Source organism: Candoia aspera, chromosome 2 (genome assembly GCF_035149785.1).
Source record: "Candoia aspera isolate rCanAsp1 chromosome 2, rCanAsp1.hap2, whole genome shotgun sequence".
Lineage (NCBI taxonomy): Eukaryota > Metazoa > Chordata > Lepidosauria > Squamata > Boidae > Candoia > Candoia aspera.
In genome coordinates, this window is record NC_086154.1 from 38,289,550 (window position 1) to 38,313,282 (window position 23,733).

Consider the following 23,733-nt stretch of genomic DNA (forward strand, 5'->3'; position numbering starts at 1 on the left):
GCTGCTTGGAAAAACAGATAACTTTCCCCTTCTTTATACTCCAACCAATTTGCTGTATTTATAAACATTTAGACCCCCTTAGAAACCATACTGTAAGTGTTTATATTTGCCTTGCTGCATGATGTATTGTATATATGGAAGCCATTCTTGCTTAAATTTAGTTAAAGCTTGATTAGATTATAAGTGGACAAGTAGGTTAACTCTAATTCTCCTCTAGGACAAACTACTACAATGGCTTTACATGGGGCTGCCTTTGAAGACTTAGGCAGAAGTTGCAATTGGTGCAAAATGCAGCCGCTCACCTGCTGATAGGTGAAAGTCTTGATAGCCTGAGTTTGTGGGCACTACATTAGCTTCCAACAGGCTTCCAAGTATAATTCAAAGTGCTGGTTTTAATCAAAAAAGTCCTTCCTTCATGGCTCAGTGCCCAGGTATCATCAGGACTGTCTTTTTCAAGCAGAACCAGCCCTGTTGGCTAGCTCATCCTGAGTAGGAATGTTGAGGGTTTCCCTGTATGTGAAGTTCAGAAGAGGTCAGAAGAGAATGATTCTCTATTGTGACTATACTCCTAGAGAATAGCCTGTCCCTAGAGGTCCAGATGGCACCTCCCTGTTAGTGTTTAGGAAGGCAATGAAGACAGAGTTTTCATTTATAATATTAGTTGTAAGAAGTGCTGAATAATGGATGCTAGTGTGAATTGAATGGCTTGTGGAATTTCAGCATTATGTACTACTTATAATCATTTTATCTGGTAATGTTGCAAACCACTGGGGGCCATTAGGAATATAGCAGTGTATAAAAAACTACAGAAAATAAAGTCTGTGAGGAAAAAAAAAGATTTCAGGCATGCATACATTGATGTCTGCACATGCCAAGACCTTGTATTATTGGGGTCTTGATTCATTTGCATGTGAATGTGTGTATACATGAAAGTTGTTGTTGTTGTTGTTTTCCTGAACACAGTAATATTTGCAGAAGAAAGATGCCATTTGAGTGGCACTGGTGGTGGAGCTCCAGTTTGAAAGAGGCTACTGTGATATCCCAAAGAGATGGACAGAAAGTTCATAGACAGAACATATTACAAATGGATTCAGCTCAATGGCTGTTCTCCTAGGAGAGGGCAGGGGTGAAGCTTATTCTGTTGATTCACAAGGCAGATGGTCTTTGCAAATGATTTTTGCAATGTGCCAAAAATGTTATACCTTAGATGCTAGATGAAGCATTTTAGCGTATTTTTAGTTCTCAGATATTCACACAAAGGAGCTTAGGAAATCAAGTGTCTTAAAAATAATGCTAAAAATTGTCTAACTTTTTATACTGCTATTCAGCTTTAGTTGAAAGGCCTGTGTGAAACTCTAAGTGATGTGATTCTGTCTGAATTTATAATTCAAGGGCAAATGGATTTGATTTATACTAATTTGAGATTCAGTTTGAGAAAGATGTTATGTTCATATGCTGTAATGGGCAAATTTCAAAGCATTTGTGGTTGCTCCATTTTTGGCAGAATGGGATAAAAATGGCTGGAATTGTAGAATCTTTAGAGGATACTATCCCTACTGAGTTTCCTCTGGATTTCACTGAAGTAATTTTTTTTTTTTTAGATATTCCTCCAACATCTCTTTTAAGGAAGGGATATATAAAGGTTGGCACAGCAACCTCAATATTATCCAGGAATGAGCCTAAGTTGAGTTGAAGTGGTGCAGCAAATATTGTATTCCAATGTAAACATTTGTTTAAAAATTAATTTCTTACTTTCAACTTGTTTTTCTGGGGTCCCAGACTTGTCTTGACACTGAAGAATGACCATTGACGAGTTTGCCTGATAATATGCTGTCTCTGATTACTGGATTTTAGGGGTATCAAAAAGATTGGCATAGGAGGATGTCACACTGGGGAAGGACTCCTTCATCACTGGCTTCAGTGCTTGGCTTCTGGCCAAGACTTGTTCATTAGCAGAGGCAGAAGCAGACAGGGCAGTACAACATGTGCCACAGAGATAGGCAAATCACAGAGAAAGTGGCATTCATAGCCTGCCATCATCATCTCCTCCTGTTCTTACAGGCACTGTTAAAATGAGGTTTACATTTTTAAGTATTACCTTGACACCTATTCAGTCATTGTCTCCAGTAATACAGAAAGTTTGGCCCAAAAGGGTGCTCTGGACTGCTTAGCCATGAAATCACATTCAGCGGCCTAAGGTGAACTGTCAGTTGAGTTGGCAGGACTAGCAGAGAAGTGTAAGATTCCATTAGCACAAGAAAGAACAAAGATAAAGACATAAAAGAAGCTGAGACAGAGAATGACGCCCAAAGTGACGTGAGGCTTGGCACCCAGACTGCAATCTTGCTTATCAGTGTACAACTGGAGGGAAAAGAGCTTGAAAGCTAACCAGGAAAACAATCTACAAAGAACATTAGCCAATTACAACCTTCTCATTTGCAACTAAAGGCCCAGAGACAGACCTAAAACATAACCTCAATATGTAAGCATTTGGGAGGAGGGTGATTTTAGGCTTTGGCACCTGCCTATTAAGTAGGTGCTGATTTGATATTTTACCTGCCCTGTGGTATTGATAAAGGTGGGCTCTTGAGCTTAGTGGCCTACTTAAGTTTCACACATCTTCTGTACAAGATGCAAGTCCCAGGACTTCAGAAACTAAGGATTAAAGATGCCATGAATTCACCTTCCACTTGTTTTCTTAGTTGCCAAACTAGGCAAGTCTTCTTTAAGCTTGGCAGTAATTCAAGAACTGAGAAACTTCATTATAATGTAAACTTAATTTTCAGGACTGAGGCTTGATAACAAAATTTCTCATTGTGGCTGAAAACGTTGACCTTCTGAGGAGACTTACAGTATCTCTCAGTACCTTTTCGCAGCTAGGTGCCAGGTTTTCTGACAGGGCCTTGGTGAAATAGGCAGCTTGGCACAGAGAGAATTAAAGTGCCAATCAACAGACAGGAGAGTATGTCAGAATGGTGGGAGCAGCAGTGGTAAGCAACAGAGCTGGGCAAAGCAGAAAGATGTAGAAGGAGCAGGAAGTAGGGCACATATGTCCATACACTGATCAACAGCCCAACTGTTGTAGGTGCAAATAAGAAGGCAGCAGTGATACAGGAACTGTAACTTGGGAGCCTGGCTATCAGGCTGCTATGCCCAGAAAATGTAAAGCAAACTTTTGGGACCAGGCCTAACGCTAGTCATGGCTCCTTATTCCCAAGGCTGCAACATTTGCCTTCTTAAAAGCAATCTGTGCTTGACAAGATCCATTATCACACCCCTGCACTAAACTTAGCACATTTGGAGAGAAAAGAGCCATTGCGCTCTGCCTACTTAAAAGAAAGCAAAGCATTAGCAATTCATGGCCATTCACACCTTCCTATCTATTTTAACAGAAGCAGTATGCTTTTGGAGCCAATCCACTTACTAAGTGTTGAAATTTAATTTTATACCTGCCCCAGGCAAATCAAAGAATTTTTTTGCTTTTCTTTTTTTAACTTTTAAAAACTTCTGGCTGGCTGCACTGAGTCTCTTTTAAGGCTGAGAATCAGACTATCAGAGATGAAGAAAGGTCACTTCTGGATTGGCCAGCAAGAAAATAATAGTGGGACATTTTCAGGATTTAGAATCCTCCTGCCTTATTTCCAGAAGGAGTGAACTTTGGGAGCCAAATGATAGGTCATCCTCCTCCCCACCCCAAGAAATATACATTTGATATTTGAGCTATTGTCTGATTATGCCTATATTAAGCCTTGTGGTCTAATACTAACATTAAGAGTTACGAAACTGAGGCCTGCCCCAACCCAACAGAGAGCTTGCAGAGCTAGAATTGTGACTTAGGTTGAACAAATTCTGACCAAACCAAATCATCAACATCAACATCATCACAGCAATAACAACAGCAATGCATCAGTAGCAGAGGGAGGGTCAGTGCTCATGCTGACTGCAGATTCAGCATGAAGTACTCAGGAAATGAGATAGTCACTTTTGGGAGCCCCAGTTGCTCCATTAACTCAGATTCATGGAGGTGCAGTGGGGTTTCCTGAATGTCTTCTCAACATGGATTGCTGATAGACAGGCATAACAGGAATTCTCAGATAACCATGATCTGATCCTGCCAACATCTGGCTTTGGGTTGCCCAATATTCCCAACAGATGCTGTACAACTCTTTCCCAGATAAGTAGGGATCAAATGTCTAACCTGCAATCATCTCAGTGAGGACACTAATAAATAAATTTGTCAGGTTGGCGGCAGCTGCTAAATAGCCTTGCCTGCCAATGGCTGTTTCTGTGGCTGCTGTTGCTGGGGGCTGGCTGAGAATTTGCTGTCAGGCCTATCAGCTGGTGAAAGTGAACCCTGCCATTCCACCACTGCCTGCTGCCAATTCTGTACTCCCTGAACAATCCTGATCATGTCACCCTTCTATTGTTGCAGGAAAGTGTTGTTCCCCTTCATGCCTGGAACATTCACACACTCTCCCTGAACAGCAGTTGTAGTCACTTCCAGATCCCATCCTTCAGCTATGTCAAACTTATGCAGGTGAGACCAGTGGTTTCCATAATCTGGAATACTGGGTGCAAGGAAGCTGGCCATTTGGTGCTGGGGAGATTTCACAAAGGAAGCATCTGGCTAAAGAGGCACTTATTGGGCTAGTGTTCTCAAGAAACACCTGTTAGACCATTGCCAGTGCCTGCTTACCCACACAATTCTCAATTTTATTATGACTGGTTTGCTTCTGCTGCTGCTGCTGCTCAGCCAACTCTTTAATATGAGGAACATGGAATTTCATGGTGTCATGATGTCCAGAAAGAGTTGGATGTTAAGGGTGGCTCCCAGGTGCTGGGTTCTGCTGCAGCTTTCTTCATTTCAGGTGGTGAAAATGGCTTCTCATTCAGTCACACAACTCTGTGAGATGGCCCCTGGCTAGTTCCTGATTTACAACCTTTTCTTCCTTGCCCAGAGTATACTGGATGCTTAGGTGAGGCTTGTGAGCAAAACAGAGGCTTGTTACATTAGACAATAAAATATTGTTATGTTAACCAAAAAAAATGAACAGCACAGCAAACCAATTCAAATTCTAAAAATTCAATACATATTCTAAAGATGCCCAATAAGATGTATTTATTTAGAAGCTTTATATAGCCACCCAACTTGCATAATCATGACTCTGGGAGGTGTACATCAAATTAAAAAAAAATCAATATTACAATAAAACCCATATAATATGAACAAAAAATGAAAGCCATAAATCAACATGCTCATGAAGTCAAGAAGATTTGCTGCCTTGTCTATGTATTGTCATTGTCAGTCAGCACCAAAATGTTACGAACTCATCTTGATATGAAAACTATCCCTCCACCATGTGGTTTCTGGCACATGTGGTACAGGGCCCATCCATCACTTCTCTGTGCAGAAGAGCCCACTGGGTGGACCGTCTTCTGTGTCCCAACACTCTCCCAACACAGCCCTAATTGGCACGGTCTCCATTTCCCCTGCTGCAGTCCCCAGAGATGAAGTGTAAATCTGTGCATGACCATACTGCCTGCAATATCTCCCTCAAGGGCTTCCACATACACTGCACAAGGCAGGTATAGCCATTGGATTGAAGGCGATGCACAAGTGCACAGTACGCTTAGGAGCCGTTTGTTCCATTCCCTGAGATAATCATAGGGGGAGGCAAGTGATGAGATACGCTACCTCACAGGTGACACCAAATGTGTGTAGTTCACACTATTTGCACCATCTTGTTCTGATGCACACAGGGCAATTTTGACCTTACTGTGGCTTGAAAGATTCATTATCTGATGCCAGCATCTCCCTCTTCTTTGAAGCTCAGAGCGGAGTGGATGATGACGTCCCCTTTGTTCTCCCAAGAGCTCTCTCTCCATCTCTGCAGCGTCTTCCTCCCCAGCAGAAAGCTCCTTTGCCTCCCTTCATGCCACAAGACTAGTGGCGCCAGCCGTACTGGCCCATGGGGTTTTGTCATGGTGCAGTCTTTGGGTCTTTTCCTTGATGTAGTCCAACCCTGGACTACATGCATTACACTGACACCTGCTGCATGAGGAAGGAATGGAAGCAAGCAAGCAAGCAAGCAGGAGGCCAATTTGATGTCCAAGATTCACCATCTGCATCTTTCTTCTCCCTGCTGGAGCCTGTACTGCAGCCACTGCAATAACTCATCTTCTTAATCTTTATTTAATTAAGTTAATATAATAAGTTCATTAAATGCTCTCTCTTCTCTCTCTTTCTCACACTCCCCAAATAGAATCAGCTTCAAAGCAAGCAAATCCTAGGGAGAGAGTAAGACAACACAAGCCAGGTAAAACAGTAGAAGAAAAGAAACCGAAAAACAAAAGAATGTCCCACCCTGAAAGAACTCTGGCAATACAAATAATTGGCCGCACGGATACATACAAATAAATAAATAGTCATGTCAGTGTTGAAAAGCCCATCGCACCGCTCAAGCATCCCATCAGCATTCTCCATATACAGATATGATGTTGCGACATGGTCTCTTGTACGTAACAGCCCTAGAAACAGCAGGAGACACCCATCAAATCCATAAAGCTTTTCCAAAGGCCTAATGCCCTTGATTCAATCCAGTCCTTCAAAGGAGGTCCCTCCTTTGCCTCAGGTTCACTGGGATGATTTGATTGAAATGTTATCAAGTTGAAACACCTCTTTGAATATTTGCACAGCATTAATAAATCACCTTATATGTTACGAGAGAGAAATCTCAAGGGATGAGTATCAACTCCACAAGTTAAATTTCAGTCTCAGACATCATATGTGTGTGTGTGTGTGTGTATCCATACATACATATACACATACATATGCGCACACACACACATACACACATACATGAAAAAATGTGTTGTGATAAAATTTTAAGGTGCTGTCTGCTCGTATAATTAGGAACAGAGAAAGAATCAAGGATTTCCACCAAAACTTCTAGTCAGTTTGAGCAACTGGCATATTTACTTCCAAAAATACATGTTTTGTATGAAACTGTGGTTGATTTTTATAGCCTTCTCATTTGGGGAATGGGTTGAAATATGGCGTAGATTTGATGGTCAGTGTAAAGATGAAAGAGAATCAAGGAGGCCCATGATACTATTATATTCCTCATGTCTATCATCCCAAGTCTATTCAAGTGACACTTCACCACCACTGTTGCCAAATTTACCACTGGCCATTCCACCAAATAAAATCTGCAATAGTGGTACATTATTTATTTGGACTACCAGCCCAACTACAGGGCTATGGCCAGCGTGTTAAATTGAAGGCTGGAACAGAAAAGCCAGCTTGGCATCTTGCTATCCCCCTAGAATTCTCTTCTGGAGGATTTGCCCAGACTGAATTTGATGGAAAGGATCAGCTGTAGCCCAGGAAGTTCACTGAACTATAAACACCTTCAATCACTAAGGAACAACCTTGTGGAGAGAGAGAGAAAAGGAAAGTCCTTGGCAGGATTCATAAGTTGTCCATGGAAGGTTTGCCAAGTCTAAGACAAATCACTGATGTTGTGATCCATGATGGGCTCTGTTAGTCACAGCTGAACCTCTGTATTTGCTGACTAGCAAGCTCTTGCACTGTATTTTCTCTCTGTATTTCTCTCTCTCTCTCTCTCCCTCTAGCCTAGAACTTTTCAACCAACAATTTAAAAATTACCACAGGACATTTCCCTATCTGTTATACATATGTTCTGCTGATGCCTTGAAAAGATAAAAAATACATTATATAGAGAACAACATATCTCTTTAGTTTTCTTCAGTTACTCAGCCTAGTGATTCTGGATTTCTCAAACATCTGTTTCCTACCATCACCTTTCTCCTTCCTCCCTCCCTTCTGTAGGTAGGTGATAGATAGATGATAGATAATCTCTCTCTCTCATCTGCATAATTGAAAGAATTGGGTTTCACCAAATATAGATATTGCAGAAATCAGTACCTGTCATGTTCCCGTTCCGATGTTTATGGTTCCTCGTAACGTTTCACATGTCATGTCTGCAGTTGCGTGCCTGCCTGGCCACGCTGGTAAATTTCCTTTGTGCTGACTTGTGATCTTCTGGAATGTATGTTTGGGTTATCTCTGCTGTTCAAGGTTACTTTCTCAGGCCGATTCTAACGGTTGCTAGCATCTGGGGTGGGTGGTTGCTATGCTAGCCTGAGGGGAGGGTTCGCAACGGGAGCAAGGCTTTTTAAGTTTGCATTTGGCGCGCTTTTGCTCATTCTCAGCTTTCTTCGTACTTTGCATACTATTCATTCAATAAAGCAGTTTTCTCTAGTAATTACTGGTGAGACTCCTTTCATTGGAATAGGCAACCGTTACAGTACCTCAGTGGTTTGAAGCTAAGTCACTGCCATAACCATCTCTATCTGTAACAGCACCCCTGCTGTTATAAGATCTAGATTATAAGATCTTCAATATAGAAAGAGCCAACAAACGCCTCTCTCCCATACGCTGATGATGTTACCTAGCTTGGTAATGAAACAACTCCAAGAAAACAGACAACCTCAGAGCACAAATACCAAGAACCCAGCAGTTCAACCCTGAGCTACATATATTCTCTATGATTGAATAATATGCTCTTCTTGTTAACTACCAAACCTTGGTAACAGGCCAGGAAGCCAAGCCCAAGAGAAAGTTAAGTCCATTCCTGTAGCGGCCTTAAGTCTCTGAAACCAAACAAGCTTTGTCCACCCTACTAATATTGGCCTTTAGCAAAGCCATAAAGAGTTATCTGTGATGTTCTCTGAAGGAGTTTGTTTTGTTTTTAATGGTATTACCATGATTTCTTTTTATTATTATTACGTTGCAGTGGGAGGTACATTTATTATCATGATTTTTATTATTTTTTATTAGCAGCCTTTATTAATGTTTATATTTTATTGTTTGAACAGTTTTACCCTGTAAGTTACTTTGAGTTATAGGTAACATAGGCTGCAGCCTAAAAAATAATGCTAAATTAATTCATAAATAATTTAGTTATGATTAATTTTTGTATTGATTTCCCAACTTTACAGTATATTTTCACAGCATATAGCAAGATTTAGAAGTTTAACAAGTGTTTGTGATAGGCTGTTACCACATTAAAAACCAAGTTGGAAGCTTAAAAAACCCAGTACTCTCTGGTAAAAGGACACAACTTGTGATATCTTTTTAATAAGAGGAGGGATCCTTTCAGGTTAATCTGATCATTCTGGCTGGCATTATGAGTTTGAGAGCATCTTCAAAAACTTTAGGAATACAGGTTAACAATCCACCAAGGTTAAAGCAATCTTATCCGACCATTATGGTCACCTCATCTCTATCAAAGGATAAATTCCAGTAGGGAAATAATTCCCCAAATCAAGCAATTTACTTAATTCCTTACATATTTTTATCAGAATAAGGACCAGATCAGGAAACACACTTACAAATCAAACACATTTTGAGGAATCAGTTTGTAGATAACAGCTGAAAAGGCCTTTTGTGTACAGGGAAGAAAAACTAGAGACATACAGACTGCCTGTTAGTATTATTGCATGTACCCCCCTCCCTCCCATTACTGTCATGTCTGTTATATGAATGACAGGGCCCGCACAGGAGCCTGGAGCAGATTCAATATGTAGGGACCCCCTCACTGCTCTTTGCAAGTCATACTTTTATGAACAAGAGCAGATTGTAGGTGAATTTGGCGGGCAGCCAGCTCAGCTGCATCCGCCAATAAAATGTATTTAGTTCCCTATAAGATCTCTGTCACTGGAACCTGATATCCTGAATTTCCAGGATGTCAGTGGGAAGAGTCTCAATAAATCACATTTCTTTCTTTGGTTAATTTGACATGTGCATGCAGGAAAAACAAGACACATGTGCATAACAAGGGCCAGCCAAAGATTCATCATCACTCCGTCCCCAGCCAGTTACAATGTTCACAGTAGTCTGATCCCTCCCTTGGAATGTTTGTCTTAAAGTTGTAGTACTTAAAACAACCATCCTGTACTTTTCAGTTAAGCTTCTCAGTTACAATTTGTTGTATTTATGGAGAGTCTTTCTCATTTTCAAGTTTGGAAAGCCATCAGTCATGCCATCATAAGTTTTGCATGTATATTCTCTGAGAGTAGGATCAAATAGTTCAACCTATTATTCCCAGTCACTGAACTGCAAGCAATTCTTAATAAGTTTAAGCTTACATTACCCATATGCAACAGACATTTGGCAAGGCAATGAACATTCTCAGGCAAATGAATTTCTGAAGATACCAAGAATGTAGAATTTTGGAATGAATATAGTTGAAATGCTCAAGTACGTTGATCACCATCAGATGTGGACAGATTTCAGTGTTTCTTGATTTATAAAAACAAAGTTCTTATGGGACTCTAGCAAAGATTTATGAGATGATTGTTTATTTCTCTGGCATCAAATAGAAAGAAAGCTATACAATATCTGAAGAATATATTGATGAATGATTTTTTTTTATTGTATGACATAGCAGTTCGGAGTTCATGCTGCTTTTTTTCTTGCTGGGAAATCCTTGTGAGGTCCAGCAGCCAGATGTGTAGACTATTTAGGCATGACAAGTCACATTGCCTGGGGTGGTTTGGTCCGGAGGCACAGGAGCCTCCAGCGTGGGGTGGCGGGGCTGTCACCACCACCCCACTGCTCCTTCTTCCAGCTCCAGTGGCCCAAGCAGCTTTGGCAGCTACGTAGTTGTTCCTGCCAGTAGCATACGCTTGTCTCAGAGATTAAGCCATGCATGTCTAAGTTCACATGGGCATGACAGTGAAACTGCAAATGGCTCATTAAATCAGTTATGGCTCCTTTGGTCGCTCCCACCGTTACTCAGATAACTATGGTAATTCTAGAGCTAATACATGCCAACGTGCGCTGACCTCCAGGGATGCATGCATTTATCAGACCAAAACCAACCCAGGCTCGCCCTGGCTGTTATGGTGACTCTAGATAACCTTGGGCCAATCACATGCCCCTGTGGCGGTGACGATGCATTTGAATGTCTGCCCTATCAACTTTCGTTGAATGAACTGAAGCAATTAGAATTAAGACATAAGCATAATCAAGTTCTGGACTTAAAACAAAAGATTAAACCAATCCCTAATCAACTAGATTTAATGGGAGTAAAGAGACTTATACAGTAAGAAGTTGAATTTTATAAAAAACAGCAACTACTGAAACTAAATAAAGCTCCAGGACCTGATTGCAACTCTGCAATATATGATAAGACTTTTCAAGAAATTTTAGTTAAACCAGTATTTATAATAGAATGAAAGAAATTTTAAAAGTTGATATTTTTTTCTATTAGATATTACTAAACCTTACATTCCCACAAAGTACATTACATTAACTTTGTCCGTGGTAACTCCTGTAATGATTGTGTGCTTCGTTCCTTCTGCAGAAGAACAGATAATTAAGCTCTAAGACCACCCCTTGTCTAAAACCTCTTTGTATTTCAGAAATGAATCTGAAACAATTTAATTCAACCTGGAAACCATTTTTAAAGTATAACTTTTTAGGTAGGTTTCTACTAGATCCAAAATTTGAATCTCTCTTAACATAAGATCTTTAATTGCTCAGGTAGAAATTACTGTAATTTTGAATTTTATTTTATGACTTATACTATGTTGACTATTGCAGTTGGTATTTACAGTATTACTTGGATTTTAATAATGTTTGGTGGTTTTTAAAATGACAATAGTATAGTCAGCTACTTAAATTAATTAATGAAATATTGAAAATGTTAACCTAATTCTATGATGCTTGTAAACTCCTGCCAGCCTTACCAGGTAGATCAGACAGGAAACACAACCAGATAAGTTGATTCTACTCTATTGTAAAGCTACATTAACAGAATCTTGCAACTCTGAAAGTACAGTTCTCCCACCATCACCTTTACAGCCTGAGGGAGGGTCCCTTCTGAGCCTCTTACTCTTCCCCCTGTGCAGCTGTGGGCTATATGTGACCTCTTATTTGACCACTCCCTAGGCAGCATCCCTTCGCTCCATCCCCCCAAGGTTATTCCCATATACCATTACATCTCCCCATTTATCATATTTGTGCTTTATTTTTCCCTTTTGTTTCTTCTGTGTGTGGGTGTGATGCGTAGCTTCTCCCCAATAAGGCGCAGACTCGAACTTAGGCTTGCTAAGGAAAGCTGGTTTATTGAGAAGGATACAGTCACTAGAGAAAGACGGGAATGAGCACGTGTTGGGCTCCTTCCCTTTATATACATGCGTGTAGGCCTTGCCCCTTTCCGCCCCTCCCTGTCCGTGTGTCCGTTCCCGGCCCTCTTGATGGGTGATTCGGGTGGGGCCGTCCAACTGCCATTATCCTCCTTCTGAGTGCACCCCAGGTGAATGCCCTGGGGCCCTTTGGAGTGGCCGGTGATTATGTTGATGGCCGCCCGGCCTTGGGCATGCCACCCGTGCAATCTGTTCTTGAGGGGGACAGCCTATGCATGCTTCCTGCCCCTCCCTTCCAGCAGGAAGGCATGATCACATTGTGAGGCATGTATGCCTTAGAACGGGGCATGACAGTGGGTTGGTTTCCTTTTTTCTCCAGGAGGAGGAAGGGGAGGGGGAGGGGGAGGAAAAAAATGTTGTTGTTCTTAGAATACCTCCTTGTTTAGATCCTGTGGCTGTGCGGTAGACAGCAACTTTGCAACCCCTTATTTTGTGATTACTGATAGGTCAAGGATAGGTGAAAACAAACCTGAGAATGTCCCTATGGTTTCTGCTAGGTTTTGCAGATCCCAAAGGAGCTTACCCATTGCAGTGATCCACATTGTAACTGCATTTAACCTCAAGGGATAAAAGCATCATCGCTTATCATGGAAATGCTTCCACCTTTGGATTTTTTTGCATGCTGTCTTGAGTTCAGTGGTGAGATCTAGTCCTTCAGCAATGACTTTGGCTTCCATAAGATTTGGCCAGTAATCATTCAACTGTTGGATTGTTCCAATAGGCTGCTCATATATCACATTCCTTCTTTTGCCTATTAGCATTCCTTGTATAAATTCTATAGCCCAGGACAGAAGAGTAATCCTGTCATTACAATATGTATGTATGTACGTACGTATTTATCAAATTTTGTCACTGCCCATCTCCCCCAGAAGAGGCCTGGATGGCACCTATGAATTGATTATGCAAAATTCAAAACCGTTGATAAGTGTGTCCCCCCCAAAAAAAAAGTTAAATAGGTATTAAGAAGTGGAGTGAAATACAATGTTGGAACATTCTAATCCTTAATTATCTCTCTCCGTGTCATTTCCAGCACAATAGTTCATGGTGCCTTCATATTCAAATTAAGCAGCTTGACACAATCATAATTGCTATGACCTCTCCATTGTTACAGTGAGGTGCCGACATCTGTACATAGTAAGCATCTGGTGAGTACATCTGCTTAGTAATTAAATATGTAGCCCTGCCCAGGGCTTAATGCCAAAACTTTGAATAAAGAGGTTGATCAAATGTTAATTGCAATTACATTGTTCTTTGATACTTGCCTTGGCTTTTCTATCTTCAAGAAGTTATCATTTGAAATGTATAGATGTAATTTTTGCACCAATTTGTATGTTACTCATACTAAGTATTATGCTTTCAAACTTTCTCTAGGCTATGTTCTGAAAAATATGAAGAATACAAGACATTTTTGGTGCTTTGACCACTTTTGATATGGTAAACAAAAAACAACCCCCCCCCCAAATTTTCTATCCTGCATTGTTGCAAATCTTATGAAATTGATTTCAGAAAAGTCTTTGGAAAGGTTTTTAATGAAGAAAATTGTTACAATGGAACATAGCATTTATAGTACAGAATTTTAATCTATTTATGCATCATTTCAGCTGCCATATAAATCAAACTACAGACTCTCAGCCTAATGCTTGGCTCTAAACTTTTGATGACAGTGAATTGCAGATGCAAATAGTGCATTAGTTGAATAAACATGAATGCTTTTCCCTTGTTCACACTAATCTGCAAATGACTTTTCCAGATTGTTTTTATGGGACAAAAAAGGATGAAGTTATATTGTTTTGGCAACACATTCCTTTAACTTATGAAACTACTTTTCTTTATATTGTTTTAGTAAACAGAAAGAGATAAAAAGAAAAAAAAAAGACCAAAAGGGAAAGACTGTATATGAAACTCCATATGTGCAGAGCTGTGGGTGTGTAACCCATAAAATATTCTTAAGTTTTCCAAACAAAGCATTGAACTTTCGCCCCACAAAATCACATTGATCAGTCTTTCCCCTACTTCTATAAAGAACTAATTCACTAGCAGACAGCAAACTCATGTCAATCCAAGATTGTAAATCTGGAGTAATTCTGTCTTTCCATTCTGCAAGAATATTTTCCTACCTGCCCATACTGTATCTTTAAACCATATTAGTCTTCTCAAAACCATAATAATATACACACAGGTATTACATTTAAATAGAAAGATAGTGAGGCAAGCCTTTAACATATAGATGATTTTCATGATTTTCACTTCCAGTAAAATGAAGATGATAGCTAACTGTTTTTACAGATTCTCTGAAATGTCTGATAAACATGAAAAAATGTGATTAAGATCATAAAGAAAACTCTTTATTTCAAAGTGCTTGCAAATTACTGATATTCACCTTAACAGGACTCTTTGCTTATAAAAGGAACTGTAGATTTAGAATAATCCAAAGCACATTTCAATATTGGTAATAATTCAAGAATTTTAGATGCTACATATTTGAACAAACTGTGAAATGAAAAACTTGTTTTAATTGGCTATACTGCTAACCCTCCATTTCAGATAGCCCAAATTACTCTGTCAATAATACAAATCATTTAAAAACTTGACCGGCAGAAAACATGAAGCCCCAGTGGGGAAAGAGTGGCCAGCAGCTCTTTTCAGAGCTGGTTGGGGTCAGAAACCATGTCTGTCTCCAACCAGCTGTGGTTGGGTGCCATCATTCACCAATGAAACATTAAAAAAAAAAAGGGATGCTTATCAGTGAGTATAACTACCACTGCTGTGAAGCAACTATAACTAGGTTCTGCCCCACTGCAAATGATTCAAGGTCTAAGCTTCATTCTTAGGGAAGGAGCAGGTAGCTGCTTCTCTGTCATACTTGAATCCCTAGTCCACAAGTCCCACCTGTTTGGGCTCCTGATGTTTCTCAAAAGCAATTGGCCTGTTTTATGCTAGTAGTATATATTTTTTTCCCCTTTCCCCTCTTTAGCTACTTTTTCTTCTTTCTTTCTTTTTTTGTTTAATTTGTTACATATTATTTATTTCAATCACCACCAATGTATGTAGCTTCTTTTCTTACTGTATAACCACTACTGTAGTCTTTTTTCTCTCTTGGTGTTGTAGTTATTTATATTCCACTATTGAAAATCATTTAAAAACTACAAATAAATTATATGATCCATGAATAAAGAAATTCCTACTCCATGACCTCTGCATGAAGGAGAGCTACCCGTGTCCTCTTTTCAGAGTTTCAGCCATACTGACTCTTGTACCTGTCCTTCAGGCTTCCCAGTAGTGCACTGTGAGGGAGAGATAGCCATGCTCTCCACTCTGGCTGTGCCACATATCAGAGATGAAGGCCACCCTGGGCATCAGATGTATATCTCTAGTTCCTATTTCCTGCATCTTACAATTTAACAGTTTTAACTTTTCCTGGCTTGCACCAACTTTACTTTTCAACTTATCTGCAACCATCTGAGTGGCATGAAAATCAGTGTGCAGATTATCTCCCTTTTTCACTCTTGCAAATTAAGAGATCACTCAGTTTCTCCAGCAGCATCCTTTACTGGGCAGCTTCTGGAAGGAGTTGCTATATTAGAAATATAATGCACAGTAATACATAACATTAGGCATATTCAGATCCAGAAGCTCTGGAGGGGATTAAAAAAACGAGAGCCATAATACAATTAGGTGGCTAGAACGTTCACAGTACATATATATTGTAAAAGCTTTGCAATCACATCCAAAGAGTTAGAGTGAATAGAGTTACAATTTTCTTGCAGGTCTTCCTTGTCAAGACAGGGCAGTCAGAGGTGAAAAGGTTGCTGATGACTCACATCTTGGGAGCTGTATTTTGCGACAGTTAATACTGAAAACAGTTCCGTGGAAAAGCATTTCCTTGATGATCTAGTAAAAATAAACAAACAAACACTAATGCATTGCCAAAAATCTTTCTTCTGATCCCCCGAAGACTGTGAAAACAACAACAACCCCCTTTCCTCATTTTGATGGTCTTTTGAACATAGTTTATGTTTGTGAGTTGGTTGAGGGTATGGCTGTTTGGTTTTTGATTTCCCATCTCTTCCTCACCCTGAAGCCTTCCTGGCTTCCAGTCTTGGAAATCCCATTGGAACAAGCCCATGAATTGTTGCACAAGGAAAGACAGAGTGTTAGCACAAACAGACACCTGGCCACCTGTAACCAATTAAGTGCAAGAAGCCTTTTCTCCATCCCATATGAATTCCTCAAAAGTTAGTCTACTTTGAGGAGAGGAGGGGAAGGAAAATAAATTTCTTTTTCAATAATTTGAATGGGAATGGTTGAAACAATATAGAAGAAATTTCCAACACAGTAGTATAATGAAAACTGTAATAGAGAATCTGTCTTGGTTTGTAGTTAAGTCTTCTTGCCACACTTAAATTGAGTAAGTTACTGATTAAGAGAAAAATCAGTACTGGAGGGCAGCTATAATTAGACACCTCTTGATACTTAAGTTTAAGCATGGGTTTCAAAGGGTATGTTTTCATGCTTAAGAAGAGCTGCAAATCATGGAAACACTGACTTAAATTTACTGAAATACGTGGATCCATATTTTTTTTTTAAAAAAAGGTTAGCAGTTGTTGAAGGGACAAAAATACTTTAAACCTTGCTCATTTTGAAATTGGAGTAAATTTTCTCATGAAAGGGCTCAGGGAGTTTTGAAAGAGTAAAATGGGTGCTTTAAGTCTTATAAAGATGAGGAGGGAATATTTTAAAAAACCCAAACCCCTCAGATGCTACATTGATCTTTATTTAGAGGTGAGCTTGCAGCTGGACAAAATGAAACTCTGAATTCATTTTTGTGTAGGAATGAGACATAATGAATATAATTGCAATCACTGTATTGAAGGCAAATGTTCAATCCACTAGTACAACTAAGCTTGCTTCTCTTCTGGTTTAGACAAAAGCACAGTGTCTGGTTTCAGAAGGTGCATTTAGATTATGAAATGTGTGTGTGTGTCTTCCGAATTATTCAATTATAATTATAAAAGATTCCATATGCTGACCTTCCTCTGGAAATGACAATCTAAATGTAAGTAGATGGCACACAGCCACATTCACTAGCATTTTTTCTTTTTCTTAATTTAACCTTGCCACAATGGAACTTATCTGTGCCACATTATCAGACTTTTCTACATAGGTTTCTGCTAGGACTCAGAGGAGCATAAAACTCTCCTTCAGGCTCTGCTATTCAGTAGCATAAGGTCAGGAACAGAGCCTGCCTGTATGGGGATGTGGTACACATACATGTGGCAGAGTGCTGGAAAGCGTTTGGCCCGAGAGATCAGAAAGAACACACACCAGGCATTTCTATAAAATAAATGTATTTACAGAAAGCATAAAACATAAGCAGTTTCCATATCCATAGGTGGATAGGCGCAAAAAGCTTCTTACATAAACATATTTACAAGCTCATGCATTCACAGGCAGAGCTGGGAGAATGAGCTGCTGCTGCTGCTGGGCTAAAATGAAACTAAAACCTTTCTGGTGGCAAGCTTCCCCCCAGGCAAATCAGCAGCTTTATCTTATATGGTCATCTTTTCACAGCCCAACCTGAGGATGCTTAAGTTTGACCTGTTTACCCTGCCAAAGTGATTTGTTACCATGGCTTGCTACTTGCAAACAAATACCAACAATACACTCATACCCCCTATCCACATTCAGCTTACCTGTTGTCAGGTAGGCCTGTTAGAATGCCTGCTCATATAGGACAGAATACAGCAATGACCCCACCAGAAAGCATTTTGCCACCAGCTCCTTCAGGTTTGGAGCCAGCCCAGATTGCACATTTTCCCACAAGCAACTTGGAGACCCAAGATATTCTATGATGAGATTTGGAGTTCCATCTCTAAATAGCATCTTTGTTATTCAGTTATCAAGGCTTTAAGAAAATAGTGTTGAAAGCAGGAACAAACTCAGATAATAGAAAGGCAAGTTATTGTATTGTTCTTCCTCTAAAGTGCTTTTGAAAAAAGAGAAATATTGGGGGGGGGGCACCAAGAGTGTGCTAAAACACCCAACATCATTTTCTTACATTTTACATTCGCTAAACAAAACCAAGTTTATTCAGTTTCAGACATTTCACATGACTTTTGTCAAAGTTCTGGCTGCTGTCAGATGCTCGTATGCAGCTTCGAGTGGCCATGAGGTTTTGGCACAACTTCAGTTGAGTATCTGTATTTCTATTATTATTATTATTATTATTATTATTATTATTATTATTATTATTATTATTATTTTTAATCATTTAATATGCAGGGAACCAGACAATACTACAATATCCACTGCATCCCTCACAACATTGTCAGTGTATTTGAGGATACGATGCAATCCTTGGAGATGGATGCAATTTTAATTTCTTACGTAAAAATGTAAACTGAGGAAATTAAGAACAGATTCCAGAATAGAAGCCGAGCACTAGCTCTTTATTTCCATCATGGATTTTGCCTCCATTGTTTCTGAGCTAAATCCCATGGGGCTGAATCATGAACATGAGTCTCTGCTTGCAATTGCTTAATATTTGAAAGAACCATCATATTTGACAAGTGACATTTCATGTGGTAAGAGCAATTGTTTCATAAACATCATAACTTACAGATTCTTAGCTGGACTCCAGATTTTAGTCATTTCATTGCTAGACGGCATGTCTTGTATAAAAAGAAAAGAAATTCTTCCAGGGTGGCTTCCAAGATTATGTTTCAGAGTCCTTAATTCAAAGTGTTATATTTGGATGTGAGAGATATTGAAGTTGAAATATGCTCGACTTCTAATTTGTGTGGTTTTCTTGGGTCTGCTATAACTCACATTTTCATCTCATCTCATGAAAACATCCTCTGACTGCTGCTTGGAAACAGGTTTCACAGAAGCACTGAGACAACTAAGAAAAGAGAATGGACCACAGGACTGCTGGTGGAAATTTAGGAAGGGAAAATTCCTTGACTATGTTCAAAGAGCGTGTTCAGCTAGTAACGTCCACCCTTGGGGCTGATGCTATCGTTAAGTGGAGTGAGGCAGCTGTTTTGGGTGGTGGATGCTGTGGACAGAGAGGGGATAAAAAGTGAGCAGGGTGATGTATGGCGCACATTTGTCCTGCCCTGCTAAGCTGCCCTTCTGCTCTAAAGTGGAGAACAATATCCTTGACTCCAGGACTGAAATAATAGCTCTTTATCAGTCCAGGTAGCTTCTCTGTATGGAATGGTGATGTCAGTTTGTCTTTCACTTCAGACAGAATCATCTGAGTTATAAAGTGAATGCAACTTCCCTTAAAAGTTAGTTTCTAGTTTGGATTTAGTCCATTGCATCTTTTTTTTTCCCATTAGGCTTCTATGTATTTGTTTTTTAGGACACCTAAAAAGGTCCCATTGGATGATGGAATCTAAACATCTCATGGGTGAGTGTTCCTAAGCAAATGGATTGCATTTCAATGAAGATGTCAAAGTTAATCACCAGATTTGTTTTAGGAGGTATATGCCTAAGAAAATGTATTACTGTTTACATTGCATTACTGTCCAGTTACTGAAAGTATTGAAGATCTCATAATTAAAGCGTATTTGTACAGAGAACAAGTATATCTTCCTTTAAAAGCAGAAAATGAAAAAAAGTACAATTTTTTTAAAGTTGTATGCCAGATTTTTTTTTAAATACCCCTATGCAGGTATTCAACCAGTTCACATGAATGCTTACAACAGAGGAGGGAACATACGTAGAATAAAAATTCTCTCCTTACTCCTCCAGTCTCTCCCAGTTTGATTTCTTAGCCAGAGATGTCCACCATTAGCCACAATAAGGCCCAAATGACAAAACAAACAACATGATGCCATAACACAAGTTATGCAAGCCCTTTCATACTTGCATTATGGCATCACTTCTAAGCCTACAATGGTATGTCTAAAAGGTATGGCAAAATAAACCATGGCTTAGTGTGATGTGTGAATCCAGGAGGATGGAACAGTTACAAGCTGAATATCTTACATAATTAATATATTAACTTACATGCAAGTTAATATCTTACATAATTCTTAATAAGTACCTAATATCTCCAATATAATTCTTCTCATATATTCCTCACTGGCATGGAGAAAGTGATATTCAAGTTTGTTTTAATGGTTATCACCATAATAAATAAAATAAGATATTACTCTGGCCATTTAAGTTCTTGATGTTCGATATACATGTGCTTGCACCCTATACACTTGTGTGCATGATCACATATACAATTTAGCCAGTTATTTATATTCTATACTACTCAATCCCCAACAGTGCTCCCTTTAAGGGGAAATATTGATCATTTCTACCTTACAATGACATGTACAAACAAGCAATAGGTTGCTATATTTACTCTTCCCAGAAATGTTACATGTTTCAGGAGCTTTCTATTTATTTATTTACTTGCTAGCTTGCTTACCTACTTACTTATTGACAGCTTAAGGGGTTTGTGTGCAACACACACACACACAAAATAGAAGAAATAAATGGCCATACAAGTCAAAACAAAAGACAACTGGAGACAGGCACAGCTTGAGAATGAAACTGTAGACAAAATGTGTGAAACTAGATTAAATTTTACATGAAAAGTCTATCACACAGACTTTTTTCCTGAGTTTGACTCTTTTATACCACAATTTTTATAGCATTGTTTTATGTTTAATCAACTTCTCCGCACCACATGCCTGAGAAATTCAATTCCTTTTTCAGTGGGGAAAACAGTGATTTTTGTTACATTTACATTCCTATGTCCAAAGTATAGACAATGTCTTACTTGGGCTTCTGAACTGACAAAGGTAGATTGATGGGAGAACTATGGTGAAGCTGAACATAGCCCTGCAGGATATTACATCTTCATGTTTCCTGTCTTTTAAAGATGTGATGGCTCACATACTGCTATCTTGAACTGCACTGCCAAAAGCTTTTATATGCCCAAAGATAGCTGAACTTTTTATTAGCAACTCATTTTTTTATCATTCAGAAAGAGAGCATGAAATGCCTGCCTTTGATGATAACAAAAAGTAGCACAAACACTTACAGGGTGGGAGACCATGGCTATTTCTTACAAGGATGGAACCATTTTACATTCTGTTATATTATGCAGTGAATATAATCAAACCACAATTCATTTCCAAAAGTATTGCAGTTATTTGAGTTTAATCAGACTGACTTACAGTTTTAAAAATAACTTAGATGATTCTTACTTCTCTGAAGTACCCATTTCTAGCCACAATGATGCCAAAATGGTAAAACATGCATCACCACAACAAAGTTGTACCCTTTTGTACTTGCATGTAAGAGGCAAGATTTGCATTGCAATGTAGTGTTGTATGTTTTATCTCTTTTTTTAAATTTTTATCCTGCCTTTATTATTTTTTTATAAATATCTCAAAGCAGCAAACATACCAAATATTCCTTCCTCCTTCTATTTTCCCTATTTGGTTCCTATCTTGCCTATTTGGTGATATATCAGTTTCCACTGGAAAGTGCTTTATGACTTAGTGTTTGTCATGGCTAAAACAAGTGTAATTCTGCCTAAAACAAGGATAGGCAAGGTCTCCAGAAGTTTTCAGTTCTCACCAGCCTAAGACAATGTGCCAAGGGCCAGGGATTGTGGAAACTGTATGCAAGTCCAGAGAGGGCATTCCCATAGAGCAATGCTTTTCAACCTTGGCAACTTTAAGATGTGTGGGCTTCAATTCCCAGGATTCCCCAGCCAACCATGCTGTTGAAGTTGAAGTCCACACATTCTAAATTTGCCAAGGTTGACTTGGCAAGGGTTTTTAGAAGTGGTTTGCCCTTGCCTCTTCCTTAGGGCTAAAAGAGAGTGACTAGCCCAAGGTCACCCAATTGGTTTGTGCCTAAGGTGGGACTAGATCTCATGGTCTGCTGGTTTCTAGCCTGGGGCCTTAACCACTAACCAAACTGGGTCTCTAAAGTGTCTGATTGGATTGCTTCTAATTTCTAAACTGGTCTGGAAAAAAAATTATAAATCCATTCATAGGCATCCAGTTCAGTATAACTATTCTATTCAGCTTTCTGATTTGAATGGGAAAGTTGATTCAGTTTGTAAACCTGGTTAAATCAGCTCTGAATTGACTCTCTTGAAGTTTTGCCTTGACCCAGTGGAATGACTGATGACAGTTACAAGGTTTCCTCCCTTGCCCTCCCCTCCCCCCCCCCAGTTCTGTGCTACGCTTCTATATACATGTGACAAATACTGTTTCAATGAAAATAAATTGACCTTCGGTGCACGAACCAGGGGAGAAAACTATATATTAGAAATCAGGATGTAGCTGTTCCTTTTTTCAGGAAGGGCTGACAGAAGAAATGTAAGGGGGGATTTTATGGGAACATCCTGATGAAGAAACAAATGATTCATTTTTTCTGTCCCTCTCTTCCCCCCCACCCCGACTTTTGAAAGAAATGTTCCAAGGAAATATATGAATGCAACTCCAAATCAGCACAACTTCAGTGGAGCCTAATGCAATTATTAATAGCATTTTCCTTTTCCTTTTCTTTTCAGACTGACAAAATGCCAATCCTGTGCTCTCAATATCAGCTACTGGTCTTTAAAACCCAGAAGTTGGCATACTATTTTATGACCTTTCAGCTGATGTAATACAGTGCTGGCTTGATCTGGATTTTTGACATTCATATGAAACATCAAATGAAACACATAATGGGAGCATAATATTAATATTATTGATACAAGCTTCTGTTAAATGACTGTGACTCTTTCCAAAGCACTCTATGCTCCTAACACTAATCTTGTTTTCTAGCATTTTTTCCCTACCCCCCCCCCCAAAAAAATCATTTTCTGTTATCACTGAGGATGCTGAGTTGCATTGTGGCATCACCCATTGCTGCTTTTAATGCTGGCATTTTGGCTTTCTAGGGTTTGGCATATGTTTTAATGCTTTGGATTTGATTCCAAAAGGTTTCTTCAGAGCATATAAGAATGTGAACAGAGCCCCTGTCCACAATTTATTAAAGCAGCTGCATCTTCTCCTGCAGTTGCATTGCTGACCTTTGGAGCTGCTGCTCAATCCTAGGAAAGCTGTCTTTGCTTTAAAGAGTTGCACCTAGGGGTTGATTCTGCCCCACACGCTCTGAAGCCCCTTGTGGGAGCTGAATCAAAAGTACTGCACAGCCCTTAATATATTTATATGTATAGGAATACAGCTGTGATTTTTTTTAGAGACCATAGGATTTATTAATGATTTTCATATATGGCAACTTCCTTCCTTCCATCTATCCATAAAAGAAGTAAATATGAATTGTAGGGAAATGTAATATCTGCATTATGTTTTCTGTTGGTTTTATTCTCCCTGCTAGGCAAACAGCTGTCCGTTTCATTTTTTGCCTGTGGTAACTGACATTTTAATTGAAACAAATTGACCATTAAATAAACAAGAAATAGTAATGTGATAACCATCTGGAATAGCCTTGAAAACAAGAGCTGATTCATGATATCATATGCATTTA